The 16,104-nt window shown below is 40.7% G+C and overlaps 1 non-coding gene across 1 annotated transcript; it reads right to left on the bottom strand.

The window, feature by feature from the left end:
* Positions 1-234: 234 nt before the first annotated feature.
* LOC132009445 (U6 spliceosomal RNA) lies at positions 235-338 on the bottom strand. Its single transcript, XR_009401931.1, has one exon. It is a non-coding gene; the product is annotated as a U6 spliceosomal RNA (small nuclear RNA).
* Positions 339-16,104: the final 15,766 nt, after the last annotated feature.

Below are 16,104 nucleotides of genomic sequence, written 5' to 3'. Positions count from 1 at the left end.
ACTCAAATAACTTTTAGGACAGCTTATAGATAGTGTGTGTCTAAAACCAGGATTCGTGTCTTTCTGTCAAACTGCAAGGTCCTGACTCAAAGTACTTTCTCCAATAAGAGGCTATATATTAGGGAATGGAAGCTTTGGGGAGAAATTCAGAATTTTTCTCATTAAATAATCATTTAAGAGATGTCGAAGTCTTCAACCACAAGTCTTTTATTATTTATCTATTTATTTGTTTATTAAAATATGGAACACTGCATGAGTTTTCATGTCAGCCTGCACAGGGATTGTGCTAATCTTCTCTGTATTGGTCCAGTTTTAGTATGTGAGCTGCCAATGAACACTAAATAATATTTTAGTTTATTCTATAAAGTATGCATTAATCATATTTTTCTTGAACTATATATGTCTCTCTACATATGTATATATATGAACTATATATGTCTTTTTATTAAAAATTCTAAAACAGGGCGTCTTGATGGCTCAGTGGGTTAAGCCTCTGCCTTTGTCTCAGGTCATGATCTCAGGGTCCTGGGATTGAGTCCCATATTGGGCTCTCTGCTCAGCAGGTAGCCTGCTTGCCCCTCTCTCTCTCTCTGCCTGCCTCTGCCTGCTTGTGATCTCTGTCTGTCAAATAAATAAATAAAATCTTTAAAACAAAATTCTAAAACATTTTGCTTGGACAGGACCTGCTGCCCTGTCCTTCCCTTTATCCTGGGACTCTGCGTTACTTTGGGAATGAGTTATGACCCAGGAAGTCAGTTGGTAGGGAGAAAGACAGGTCTGAAAGTTGTCACTAGAAGGGATTTTATCATATAGAAATGAGTAAGGTGACAACATGTGAGTAAGGTTGTTCACTGCAGTATGAGTTATAGTGGCAAAATTTAGCAGTACCCAAATGTCCAACACAAGAGTTTAGATAAATAAGAAGCTCCTTTGTACAATGGAAACTTTTTCCGTGTTTAAAAATAGTGGTGTGCTAATGGGTGATAGATATCTGGGTGTTCATTATCCTATCCTGTTTTGTGTGTATTTGAAATTTCCCATAATAAAAGTTTTTTTTTTTTTTTAAGATTTCATTTATTTATTTGAGAGAGAGACAGTGAGAGAGAACATGAGCGAGGAGGTCAGAGGGAGAAGCAGACTCTCCATGGAGCTGGGAGCCCGATGTGGGACTCGATCCCGGGACTCCAGGATCATGACCTGAGCCGAAGGCAGTCGTCCAACCAACTGAGCCACCCAGGCGCCCATAAAAGTTTTTTATTTTTATTTTTTAAAGATTTCTTTATTTGGTGGGGGGGGGGGGTGCAGAGACAGAGGGAGAGGGACAAGCAGACTCCTTGCTGAGCACAGAGCCATGACCTAAGCCGGAACCAAGGGTCGGATGCTTTATTGACTGGTCTGCCCAGGAACCCCCCCAATTATTTTAAAATATTAACCATCTTATAAATAATATTGTGATATTTTATGTGAAAAAACCAGATTATTAAATGTAGTAGAAATTTCCATTTCATCTGCATTTTCTTCCCCTTTCAAGTCTATGGGAAGATTATACTTCCCTGTCCCCTAGCAGTTGAGTAAAACCATATAACTGGTCAGTAGATGTAGGTAGAAGTGACATGTAACTTTCAAGTGGGAGCAATTAATTGCCAGTATGTGACTCTCCAGCCCTCTTTATTCCTCACCTCTGTAACTTAAGACATTCCAAGTGGTAGAGCTTTTTTCCCTGAAAGGGGCCAACATCAAAGAGCTCCCTGACAAAGTAGAGTGGATATGTAGTGTGAGCAAAAAATAAAGCTTTAATGTCTAGAGACCTGGAGATGTTTGCTGTCATAGCATTGTTTAGCATATCCTGGTTTGTAAACGGTATAATTTAACAAGAATACTCAGCTTGTCCAGCCTTCTCTGTAAAGTCTTTATGCAAACTGCATTCTCTGGGTAGCTTCTCCACTTAAGTTCACATTAAAAAGTCAGAGCCCATACGGTATGGCAGATTATCGAGTCCAGTTATAAATATTGAGGCTCACAGAGGTCAAGTGATTGCCTAGGACACAAAGATTCAGAGCTGGTTCCTAATAATATAGATTCATTTTATTCTTTGTTTCTCCCACTAGACTCGGAGCCTCATGAGGACAGGGATTTTTGCCTGCCTGCCCACCCGGGACTAATCCCTGCTACAAAACAGGATCAGTGAGTGAGAATCATAGTGTGTATCTATACAATACCGTCACTCATACATACCATCACATTTTGCTCTTATTCCAACTTGGATAAAGGTAAAACTGTGATTTTTTTAAAAACCAAGGCCTAGAGGAAGTAAGTGATCTTCTCTAGATCAAAATCACCCAGCTGAATCATAACAGCTTAGAATTTTCTGTGGTCTTTTCCTGTGCTAAACATCTTCCATGTTTTATTAGATTTGACTCTCACAACAACCTTGCAAGATCAACTGGATTATGATTCACCTTTTCCAGGTGGGGAAAAAGACAAAGAAAAGTCTATGGAATTTAATGAATTCATTCTGCTAGCATTTGCTGAATACCTGCTAAGGCCAGACACTGATGTATGCATTAAGAAAAGAGTACTAGACAGACAAAGTCCCTTCTCACAAAGCTTACCCATCTATGGGGAGGGGAGGATGGGGAGAGAATGTTATCTATCAGAAGCCTCTAATGCTCCTTTATGGCCACTCAGCCAACTTCTCAGCTCAGCTGCTCCCTGAGGGTTTCCATCACTTGGCACGGATAGTGTCTCACCTCAAAGTGCACCTAAACATCTTTGTTTTCTGTTTTTGGCCTAGAAGCATCTCAGGTGTGAGCAAGGAATTACCACTCACGGACGCAAACTTCAACCAACAGTGGATGGGTGCTGCTGGACAAAACTCCCAATTCCCAATGTAGACAGGCAAATAATGAGAATTTTAATGAGCAATTATGTTAAGCACTATCATGAATAAGAAGCAGGGTGAAGGGGTAGAGAAGGATACTGGGACAGGGATGCCAAGGTTCTCTTTGTAGGTGGGATGTCCAAGAAGGACCTCTCTGAGGTGGTGGATGTTGAATGGATAACAAGGAGGCAGTCCTGTAAAGATCTGGGACAGGGGCTATGGAGGGGTATTTCAGGCAGATGGAATAGTAAGTGCAAAGGCCTTAATGAAGAAACAAGACATGAGTGAGAACAGTATGTGAAGAAGTGGAAGATGAAGTCAGAGGCCAGAACAGATTGATTTGGTTTGATTTGTTGACTGATAAGGAAAATCAGAAATTATTTTCATTGTGATAGACAGCTATATGAGGGTTGCAGGCAGGGGAGTGGTAGGACTGAGTGGAGTCTCCCAAATCCAAAGCCCAAGCTCTTAGCTTTTGTATCAGGACATGGAGTCAGTTGCCATAGCCAAGACCCAACTTGACAAAAGCAGAAACGTACTTCTGTGTTGGAGAACCATCCAGTGATATAACAGCTCCGTGGTCCTGGGACTGCAGAATCCTCGTGATTCTTACTCCTTCAACAAATATTTATTGAGTGCTTATTATCTACCATGGCACAGGAGATAAAGTGGTGAAAAATATGGAGATCTATATACAAATTCTTGCCCACATCCAGCTTATATTCTTGTGGCGGGTGGGATAGACAATAGACAAAAATACAAATTGTAAGGTAGGTTGGAAAGCGTAAGTGCTAAGAACAAGCAAGTGGGTAATGAGGAGGATGGGGGTGGAGGTGGGTTTGCAATTTTAAATAGAATTTTCAGGGTAAGCTTAGTTAAGAAGCTAACATTCAAACAACATCGGGTGTGCAAGTTAACCATGTGGCTATCTGAAGGAAGATCATGTCAGGCAGAGGAACAACCATGCAAAGGCCCCGAGACTAGAGAGTACAAGCATACAGGGAACAACAAGGAGCTGCTATAAGCAGCTGGAACAGAGAAGTGAGGAGGGAGCAGTAGAAAACACAGAGAGATACAAGGCCCAGATCATGGAGTTCCTTATGGGCTCTTGCTAGGACTTTTCATCTCTGACTGGGGTAGGAAGCATTGGGAAGGTTTGGAAGAGGTGAGGGGATTAATCTGACTTAGCAGTTTAAAGAATCACTCTTGCTTCTCTGTGGAAACAAACTGACGGTGGGGAAAGAGGGGAGTAGGATAAATGCTGTGAGGTCATAAACAGGTATTGTAGTAATCCAGGGAAAGTTAATGACGGCTGGCACCAGTAGAAGTGATGAGAAGTCAGTGAATTCCGGATATATTTGAATGTAGAGCCAATGGGATTTGCTAATGGATTGGAGATCTTTCTTTGATAGAATGAGGAATCAAAGATAGCTCTAAGATTTCCCTACTGTGGAGCAGGGAGGATTGCGGATGGAGCAGGTGACACCATCAGAACCTAGGCAGTTGCCTTCATCCGTGTGATCAAATGCACATTGCTACTTCACTCTGACTCCACATTTCTACATGTGGAAAGAGAGGAGGAGAGGAGGTGACGGGCTTTCCTTTCATTTTGAAGAACATATTGGATGTTGCTCATGTGTTTCCCTCACTCCGCTTTGGCCCAAATTTTGATACCTGGTTTCAAGGATGACTAAGCAACATAGTCTTCAGCTGGAGAGCCATGAGCTCAGTTAAAATGTGAATGTTCTATAAAAATATATGTTTATAAAAAATAAAAAATTATATTAAAAAAATGTGAATGTTCTATTCGAGAGAAGAGAAGGGGAGAATGGAGAGTGGGAAGTCATTTGCAGTCTCAGCCCACAACCCCCTTACCTTCCCAGGAAACATCCAAACACAAGTCTTCTGAATCTTGCTCCAGGGCTCTTTCTCCCCCAAAGACCTTCTTCCAAACAGTTCCTTCTTGTTTAGCAGTGAAGTGTTTATTACAAATCCTATCCCACCAATGCTAGGTGGTGTGCTAGCTTAAGTAAGAACCCAAGTCATCTCCCTATTCCTTTATCCAACAAACATTATCTGCCCACCTCCAGTGATCAGGACTATGTAATGGTAACTGTTGGAAAAACAAAAATTAATAAGATATGGTCCATGTCCTCAAAAATAAAGTGACAAAGGAGGGAGGAACAGACATTTACACAATGAATTCTAATCAAAGGCAGAATTAGAGCAATAATAAAATGTAAGCAGGGACAGGGGTAGCTGATGAACTGCTGTTTGAATGGGCCAGTGAAGGATAAGAAAAACTTTGGTGGACCAGAAAGGCAAAGGAAGGTATTGTAGCCCCAAATACTGATGTGGGTGTGGGGCAGGGAAATACACAAAGAATTTAAGAAATGATGAGATGTCCAGTGGACTGGAGTATCACCCAGAGTGCACGGAGGGATGTAACATGATATGAGGTTGGAATGATGGCCTGCCATTGGACAGTGACAGCCTGAAATCCCTCGTGAAGGTGTTTATATTTCATTCTGCAGGTGTTAGGAGCCATTTAGGATTTGTGAATTAGGGAGTGACTAGATCTGACTTTGGTTTTTGGGCAATTACTCTAGCGGGAAGGTGAATTGGGTGGGGAGAGAGAGCTTAGAGAAAAAAATATCCCCCCTGCCCACCTTTGGAATGCCTGTCCTTTAGCCTGTCAACTGCTCACTTTTCAAAGCAATGGTTTCTCTGCGGAGCTTCTCAGAGTGTTCTGGACATTCTGGAATTTGATGGTCTTCAGTGCTACCACCCCACATATGAACCACCCCACATATTTACATTGTGCCTGGAGAACCTGGAGTGAGAAAAATTATGTGGAAAAGCAGCCTACATAATGCCTGGGGAATTATAGACCTGAAAGATATTTGTCACAGCAACTTAGATAAAGATGTGGCCCTGGGCAGCTTCTCCACTTAAACCCATGTAAAAAAAAGTCAGGATCCATAGTCTTTGTTAGATCATCTGGTCAGGTTATGAATGCCGGGGCCCATGGAGCTCTAGTGAGTGCTTATGGCACAAAGATTCCAGGCTCCTTCCGAGTATCGTGGGCTCCCTCATTCAGTGTTTTAACTTCCAGCAATAACCACAAACAATTGTCCTCACTCTGTAGAGTCTCATATTTATACTAGTCTGTGCCCAGTATTTGGGCGAGCATGGGCTGAGAAAAAATGGACAAGAGTTGTTTGGAGAGCTACCTCAAAACTTAAAGCACTTTTTAAGCTGAATGATATTTGATACTCACTAGCACATGTCCAGACAAATTACAGAATCATAGAGTCTCCTAAAAACTTTAAAGTTCATCTGGTCCAATTACACAATCTTCAGAATTCTAAAACCTGAAAGGTACAAGGGCTTAGACCAATTATTGTCTTGGGTTATGCAATACTAAAAAGGTACTAGTTCTATCATTCATATGCTCATCAAAGGGAGTTACAAAACTGATTCAAGATGCTTATAGCCCTGTCTTCAAGATGCTTATAGCCCCATACAATGCCCGTATAAGTCCTTAATTCTTTCCTCTACCGCCCTCAACATCCTTGTATTTGTTTGACCTGCTTGGCAATTTTAACACTTTGGATTTATTCGACAACCTGATTTTGACTTTAGAGGGAAGTACAAGTCATAGAGAGACACTTCTCTGCTATCTTTCCTTTACCCCAGACTTCACCTCACCTAGTGCCAACATGTGCTGAAGCCCAAGTTCTTGCTTTGCTGTTTGTGTTCACTGGAGAGATTTTCTCCAGCCAGGACTAGTAATCATTGGCAGGAATTATGGAGACCCTTGAAGGGGACTGGAAACAAATTGTCTTGGTCATGCTAAACCTTAGCCATAAATTACCCTGATGGTAGCAGCAAAAGAGAACCTGGTTCAAATAAAGCTCCATTTGCCCCAGGTTGGAGTTTCATATCTTCTTGGGGCTCACACCCTTAAATGAGCCCATCATCCTTGTCATAAGAAGAATTTATGCTCTTCAGGTACTTTTCACTCTTGAAGCACATAGTGGCAGGAACAATGTGTATGCTCCAAAGATAGAGTCAGTAGTTGTAATCATAGTAATAAGCTTGGGCAAAACTCTTTTCCGTTTACAATGCCCTTTCTCACTTATATTTGTTCTCAGTGTGGAAAGAAGACAGAATGAGGTTGGGAGTGGGATGTAATCAAGGTGTTTCTGTTTCCCTTCTATCATTTATTACCAAATTCCAATTTCATAAATCAAAGTTCTACAGATCATTAGCACTTAATGCATGAAAGGGTTGCCAGCAGTCCTAGCCAACCTAGAGAAATACCAGCATTGGGATCTGTCTGCCTAGACCTGTGTTATCCAGTACAGTAGTTATATGTGGTTACTGAGATCTTAAAATGGGCTAGTCTGGGGCGCCTGGGTGGCTCAGAGGGTTAAGCCTCTGCCTTTGGCTCAGGTCATGATCTCAGGGTCCTGGGATCCAGTTCCACATCGGGCTCTCTGCTCAGCAGGGAGCCTGCTTCCTCCTCTCTCTCTCTCTCTACCTGCCTCTCTACCTGCTTGTGATCTCTGTCTGTCAAATAAATAAATAAATAAATAATCTTAAAAAAAAAAATGGGCGAGTCTGAATTGAGATGTCCTGGAGGTATAAAATCCACCCCAGATCTGAAGGCTTGCTATAAAAAAAAGAAAGAATTCTAAAATCTCCTTAATAATTTTTGTATTTATTGCATACCAAAATAATTTAGATATGACTTGAATAAAATATATTATTATAATTAATTTCACCTGTTTCTTTTTACATTTTAAAATGTGGCTACTAGACTATTTATTTATATATATTTTAAAGATTTTATTTATTTATTTGACAGAGAGCGATCACAAGTAGGCAGAGAGGCAGGCAGAGAGAGAGAGAGAAGCTACTAGACTATTTAAAGTTACATGTATGGTTTGCATTATATTTCTACTACTGGACTGTATTGCTCTGAAGGCCTGTCTGGGGATGAGCTGGTTTGAACCTCCCTAACACCTCTTTAACTGTTAAGAGGACATGCCTCTTCCTAGCATGACAGTGCTGGGAATCACTTTAACAGAATCCAGGAGAGAGACTGGAGTTGTCCAGATAAATGCCTTATTGCTTCTTTCCTCTAGTCCTAGTAGCAAAGGTAGGAGGCCACTATGAGTGTCTCTGCCATGAGAAAAAAGCCACAGAAGAGATTTAAGAAACTCCTATGTCTTGAAAGAAAGTAAAAATACAACAGCCACACACATGACCATAGGACTGAGGCCTGGGCACAGAAGATAGCCAGTTCCTTGGTCACCAGGACATCCAGGAATTGTTTTGTCATCCAGCTGACCCACTGAACAAAACATGCAACCAGGAAAATCAGGAAAGAGCCATCCTGTCAACAGCTTCATGCTGTGACAATCTTCTCTGGCCAGCTCAGAAGAAGCCATTCACTTGATTCTGTTTAATTAAATGGTTTTATGGGTCTTCTTTCATAAACTTGGCTTCCTACATCTATCCTCGCCCCAGATATAGTATCTCTTTTAAAACTTAAGTTAGATCAAGTCATCCCTCAGAACCTTCCTGTGACTCTTGGTTAGCCTCACGGTAAAAGCCAAAGCACCGACAGTGGCTTGCCAGACCCTGCATCACCCCACTAAACTTATCTCCTACCCCTTTCCCCCAGCTCACTCAACTCCTGGCTGTGCCCTGCTCTGGGCTTTCCCTCTGAATGACCAGAGCCTTCCCTTATATTGACATGGTTGACTACCTCATCTTTTTAGGCTTTGCCCAGATTTCCCTTTTGTAACAAACATTCCCTGACCACTCAGTTAAAATTGTTATATGCCCTCTTGCATTCCCAATCTCTGGTACCCTTCTGTATTCTTTTCAAAGTACTTCCTGTCTTCTAAAATACCATAAAATATATTCATCTAATTGTTTATGATCTGTCTCTCTCCACTGGACTATAAATATAGTGAAGGTAGAATGTGTGTGTGTGTGTGTGTGTGTGTGTTGTTGTTGTTGTTGTTTACTGAGGCATCCCAAGAAGCTAGAACTCAACAGGTAATTTTTAAAAAAATAAATAAAGAAGTTGCACAATGTCCATTAACCTTTTTCTTCCTGTTGTTACCTTTCCAGGTCAAATTCATATCATCTGGTGCTGAGAGGACCCTAGTAGCATCCCAAGTCATGTCTCTGCCATGCCAGCCTTCCTAGGTTCCTTTTCAGGTCCCATGAGCTTCCTTCCATCCCTTTCTTTTCCAAAGAAGACACACAGATGGCCAACAGACACATGAAAAGATGCTCAACATCACTCATTATCAGGGAAATATAAATCAGAACTATAATGAGATACTAACTCATTCCCATCAGAATGGCTAAAATTAACAACACAGAAAACAACAGGTGTTGGTGAGGATGCAGAGAAAGGGGAACCCTCTTACACTGTTGGTGGGAATGCAAGCTGGTGCAGCCACTCTGGAAAACAGAATGGAGGTTCCTCAAAAAGTTAAAAATAGAGCTACCCTATGACCCAGCAATTGCACTAGTAGGGATTTATCCAGAGGTTATGAAAATACTAAATCAAAGGGATTACATGCCCACTGCTGTTTATAGTGGCATCATCAACAATACCTAAATTAAGGAAGGAACCCAAATATCCATCAACTGATGAATGGATAAAGAAGATTATGTGTGTGTGTCTATACGCGCGTGCACACACACACACACACACACACACACACTAGAATATTACTCAGCCATCAAAAGAATGAAATCTTGCCGTTGGTAATGGTACGAGCTAGAGAGTATTATGTTTGCTAAGTGAAGTCATTCAGAGAAGGCCAAATACCATATGATTTCATTCATATGTGGAATTTAAGAAACAAAACAAAGGAGCAAATGGGAAAAAAAAAAAAAAGAAACAGAGGCAAACAGAGACTCTTAATGACAGGAACAAACTGATGGTTACCAGAGGGGAGGAGGTGAGGGGGATGGGTTGAAAAGGTGGTAGGGACTAAGGGCGACACTTGTTATGATGAGTACTGAGTGATGTATGGAAGTGTGAAATCACTATATTGTGCACATGAAACTAATATTGCACTATATGTTAACTAACTGGAATGAAAATTAAAAATTAAGAAAAAGTCTACTAGATGCCTGTCCATAGCCAAAGTCAGTAAAAGACAAACTTGTGGCAAATGGTGGCAAATGGATAACTTATGGTGGACTCCTCTAGCAGGACTCTCAGGCATGGCTCTTCTACTATAGAGTATTCAGTTTTGAACCTGTAGGTAATAATCATTGAAATGTTTTTAGTAAGAGAGAGGTATGATAAAGTTAGGTGCCTAACTATTCATTCTTTACCATTCTTCAAGACAATTTTCTCAGAATCAGTTTAGATAGTGATGAAACAAACGAGGGGATTCACATTATCTCCTGCCTTGTAGGAATGCCTTCATTGAGAAGTTGGTTGTAGACATGAAACCCTTCCTTCCTTCTTTCTTTCCTTTCTTCCTTTCTTTCTCTTTCTTCCTTTTTCTTTCTTCCTTCCTTTTTCTTTCTTTCTTTCTTTCTTTCTTTCTTTCTTTCTTTCTTTCTCTCTCTCTCTCTCTTTCTTTCTTTTAAGAGAAAGAACATGAGCAGGGTAGTGGGGGGTCAGGTTGGGGAAGAGAGAGAATCTTAAGTAGGCTCCATGCCCAGAGCAAAGCCTGACTCAGGTCTAAATCTCACAACCCTGATATCATGACCTGAGCAAAAATCAAGAGTGGGATGTTTAACCAACTGAGCCACCCAGGTGCCCATGATACTTTTTTTATAAAGAACCTTATAAGGATCATCTATCTCGACAGCCTCTCTGTATGTTTTAAAGTTGAAACCTTTCTTGTTTGGTCACTAATGAGTTAATAAAAGAACTACATGATTGTTCTGCCTTAAAAGTGGTAACAGAAAATGTTTTTTTTGCTTTTGCAAATGAATGATTTGGTTTTCTTTCATCGAGGAATGACAACAATAAAATCTAATACATATATATAATTATTATTTATATATTATATATTATAAATCTATATCCATTCATATATAACTATTAATTTACATATAATAATTATATATTAAATATAGCTATTAAAGAAAAAATATATATTTTCTTTAATAGCCAGAAAATCTTAGGGTCCTATTATGGTATTTGTCTTACTACCCGTATCTTGCAACTTTTGGGGAATGGGGAATTAAGTTCTACCACCTGGAGGGCAGAGTATCAAAGAATTTGTGGACATATGTTCAAACAACACTATGAGATTATATGAGACCATGAGATTATTCATGATGTTCAAAAAATATCCAATCAATGATAGAACTAAAATCTCCTTTTGGCTCTTGGTCTTATAGGAAAATGTGGAAAATTTGTCCACTTATTCTGGTTATCCCAAACCACAGATGACCTGCCTAAAGATGACTGTCTGGTCTCCTTAAAAAGATCAACACTATAAATTGTTCTTCTCAGAGACTCCATAAATATAGGGCTGTTGGTACTAATTTAAATATATTATTGATCTGTGAGTATATTCTAACTAGAAGGATCTGTGCTTCTGAAACCTTTTTGAGGGTTCATAAAAGCTCATAAAAACTTATATTCCTCTGCAAGGTTGATTTGAAAGTTATATTTCACACACATACACTCATGCAAGTGCATTGAGACACATCCAAAAGCAAATACCAAATTGCTAATAGTATTTATTTCCAGTGATGAGATTATGCATGTTTCTCATTTTTTTTCTCTTTGCTTATCTGCACTTTATAATTCTTTTTTTTTTTTTTTGAGAGAAAGAGAGAGAGGGAGAGAGAACAAGCAGTGGGGAGGGGCATAGGGATAGGGGGAGAGAGAATCTTAAGCAGTCTTCGTGCCCAGCATGGAGCCTGACATGGGGCTCCAACTCACAACCCTGAGACCATGACCTGAGCTGAAATCAAGAGTCAGACAGTTAACTTCTGAGCCACTGAGGCACCCCTGCATTTTATAATTTTTCCATAAAATTTAATAAAATAAATTTTACCGAGAAAGTATAAGAGAAAGAGGAGACAGAGAGAATTGAAAGGACTGAATATGAAATATGTATTCAAATTTCTTTACCTAATAGATTTTCTCTGCAATCCTCCTTGAAATGTTACTGGAAACTCTGTGTGTCTCTTGTGACAATGTCATTTGTAGCCTCTCTGTATCTCTGGTAGGCAGGCATGGTATGTCAATGTCCATAGTATGCCTGAAGAATTACAAAAGCCATCATCCAAAGAGAGTCATATCCTCAGTGAACGACCCCTTGAAAAGGTACAAACCTGAAGCTTGAGGATTTTGGATGTTACTTGGACATTGCCACTTTTTTTTTCCTTTTAAAGACCAGAGAGTCATAGAACTCTATAGCAGAGATTCAGGAAAGAGAAGATATATTCCATCCCTGAGACAACTGAAGTTCTGAGAGGGGATTTGCCCTCTCAGATTTGTGATTTGCCCAAGACAACCTATGTCTTCCTATAAGAGCTCATTCTGTACCTTTTCTTGGTTTCTGTGCTCCATCATCATGGCTCTGTATAGTCAGTTTTCCCTTTAGTCGGTTTTTAGAAGCTGTACTTCTATTGCATTATCCAGGTAAATAAGACCAAAAGAAAAAATACCTTGGAAACAAAGCTGCATCTCATTTCTCTTGCCATGACTACTTTGCTTAATGACCCTAATGTACCATCACTTTGGTCAGAGTATTGATTTATCAAGGAAGAGGGTGTTATTGAAAAAGAGTGAGTCAGAATGTCCACGCAGAGAAATGTTGCTCTCAACACATACCAGCAAGATGTTGGGGGCTGAAGGGATGGGAAATGGAGGTGGCACACAGTGAGTTAGGAAAAAATAAAACACTTTTCTATGTTTAACACACAGGGGAAAAAAAAAATTACCATCTCTAATCTGTTCAATTCACCTAGATTGTCAAACAAAGGCTGATGCCAAGGGGTCTCTGGTAGACCTTGTCATTTTGAAACAAATGCCAACCACATTCTTTACCTGTCCAGCCCGGGCTGCCAGACCTACACTGATTCTGATGAAGTCGAATATCTTGTTTGCTATGTTGCTATACAACAAATTACCACAAACTGGGTGGCTTAAAATAACAGAAAGGTATTCATTCACAGTTTTGGAGGCTAGAAGTCCAAAATCAAGGTGTTGACAGGGTTGGTTTTTTCTGGAGGTACCAAGGGAGAAACTATGCCATGGCTTTGGCCATTCTTACCAACCCTTCATATTCATTGGTGTATAGCAGCATCACTTCAGTTTCTGCCTCTGTTATCATGGTGTTCTCTCTACGTCTCTCTGTCGCTTCTCATAAGGACACCTGCCATGTTGCATGAAGGGCCCACTCTACTCCAGTATGATTTCATATTGATGGTTCCATTTGCAATGACTGCATTTCCAAACAAGCTCACATCCTAAAGTGCTGGAGCATCAGACTTCCCCATATCTTCTTGAAGAACACAGTTCAACCTGTAACAGGGTGCTCTGGGCTCAAAATTGAGCAAAAAGCTTTCTTCCTTCACTGAGGAAAGGGCAGCATCCAGTTGGAATAATCAGATGTGGCAGCTTTGACATTGATGTGTGAGCCAGTGCTACATGAGGAATGAGGAGAGGGCAATAAAGGAAACACTAGGGCATTTATGAGAAGGTAAGAATGAATCAATAGTGGTTGAGCTGTGAGTCTGAGGCAAAGCAGATGAGGTGAACAGGGGAGATGCCCCTGGCTCACAGACACTGTAATAAGTCTTGCAAGTCCAAGGAAGCCAATGGAATAGAGGAACTTAAGTCCACAACTGGAAACTTTGAAATGGTTGGGCACAACTTCTTCCCTAGTTGACAACTCTAGCCTATACCTCGCTGTTCACTGTTCTATGTCTTTTGAGTATTTTTGCAAATACATACGAAAGCCACCAGGCTACCCTGCCATAATTCATTAGAGTAAGTGTTGCAAAAGAAAAAAAAAAAAAGTCTGCAGGAGCTAGGAGATCAAAGAAACGAGTGAAGTGGGATGCATATAAAATACTGAGAATCCATAGATTTTCAGAGTTTAATTGGTACTGGGCTTCAGAGCTGGGGAGGATTAAGAGAATGTTAGAGATTGTATTGACCAGAGAGGGTGTGTCCCATCTGCAGGAGGAGCTGCTTGGCTAGAATTGCCACGTACAATGGTGCAAGAGGATGCTGGACATGAGGCAGGTGGGTGAAATCTAGCTGCTCTCTTCTTACCAAGCTGTGAGCCCACTGGCCCCCATCTGCCCAGTGTAGCACCTTTTTCTAATTTATGCGAAGGTGCAGTATAGGCAGAGAGCAGCCCTGATTCCAGGCTGTTGCCAGGCTACAAAGTACACTCTGTTTCCAGGTCTTCAGATATTTTTTAAAGAGAAGCTGTAAATCTGCATCTTTATGTATAATCTTCTAATTCTTAAGTGGTGGCTCAAATATTGTAGAACCCTGCATAGACCAGTGAATCCATGTCAGCAGGCTCTGTGGCCCCAGTGTGTGATCCCGTCTGGTGTGATTAGGGGAGGTGGCACAGCGCTAGTATACAAACTTGCAGGCAGAGGGTCACAGGTGAGGGTACGTATAATCCCTGCCTCCTAGAGGATTTCAGAACTAGTCACATTAGCACAGTTTCTCAGGGGAGAGGTGCCAGGGTTACCCCTGGCAACCCCCTGAAGGCAACCCCTTTGGAATGTCTTATGAGTACGAATTATTAGTGGATGATTGTGCATTACCATTTGTGTTACCTTAAGGCAAGTCATTTAACTTGTCTGGACATGTGTTTTTGCATCTGAGACAGCCCTCTCAGAGAGTCTTACAATGAGTAAATGAGATGAAGTCTGCGAAGTGCCTGGCACGTGGCTGTCATTCAGTATGATGGCAGCTGCTATTCCTTTTAGGACTTGGCTATGAGTGCACACTGCTCCCCTCTTCACTAAGAAGGGCTGCCACTGCTTCCTTATTCTGGTCACAGCCAGATCACTTCTTTGATAAGCAATGTCTAATATCTTACCATAATTGTTACAGCATACCACTTGGGGGATCAGAAACCTCCAGCACCACCTACTACTTACAAACAAAACACCACCACTTACTACTTACAAACTTTCAATCACATGAGGGGAACTTAGAAATGATTTAAGATACTATTTCAATTTCTTCATTGGCCAGATGAGAAAACAGAGGTCCAGAGACGGGAAGAGAAAGAGAGAGAGAGAGAGAGAGAGAGAGATTCATCTATGGCCACACAGTGAAATATTAACACAGCATGAAATGCAGGAATTTTTTTTTTTTGTATTTTTGTTTTAACTTGAGTTTGAAAGAATTTTATGCTTTTGATCGCAACTTTGAACATTGTAGATATTATTTCACACAACACTTAAGTAATAAGTGTGTTCTTGATTAGATATTATTTCACACAACACTTAAGTAATAAGTGTGTTCTTGACCAATTTTCCAGTCTGAACTAAAATGTCAAAATAAAAATACATTGTCCAAACAACACCCCCTGTTAGTCACCCCATCTTTGAAGGGAAGAGAACTAAAGATTGTACTAGAAACATCTTGCATTGGGAGGCAATAAAAACTGTATTTAGGGGCGCCTGGGTGGCTCAGTGGGTTAAGCCACTGCCTTCGGCTCAGGTCATGATCTCAGGGTCTTGGGATCGAGTCCCATATCGGGCTCTCTGCTCAGCAGGGAGCCTGCTTCCTCCTCTCTCTCTGCCTGTCTCTCTGCCTGCTTGTGATCTCTGTCTGTCAAATAAATAAATAAAATCTTTAAAAAAAAAAAAAAAACTGTATTTAGCTTTTTGAAATGTAGGTTTGACTTTGATCTCTTTGGGGGGGAACTTGGGGAGCAACGTGCTTGTACCTTCCTTATAGAGATGTGAGGATTAAATGATCATGCTTAGAACCTCATTAGCCCTCAATAAATGGTAGCTTTGATTTCCTCCTTTTAACTCCCCAATACTACACCCAAGGCCCCATTCCTGGCCAGAAAACACACATGGATTCCACACTTTTCTCCCCTGCACTATGAGCATTTTGGGGCTACACCAGTGTCTTTTGTCATGTATAGATCTGGAAACCACAAACATTCAGCAGAAGTTTGTTGAAGTTAACTGACTTACTGTGCTGCATTCAATGGTAAGAA

Source organism: Mustela nigripes, chromosome 1 (assembly GCF_022355385.1).
Source record: "Mustela nigripes isolate SB6536 chromosome 1, MUSNIG.SB6536, whole genome shotgun sequence".
Taxonomy (NCBI): domain Eukaryota; kingdom Metazoa; phylum Chordata; class Mammalia; order Carnivora; family Mustelidae; genus Mustela; species Mustela nigripes.
The sequence above is the reverse complement of the archived record's forward strand: the minus strand, read 5'-3'. Positions and strand labels throughout refer to the sequence as shown.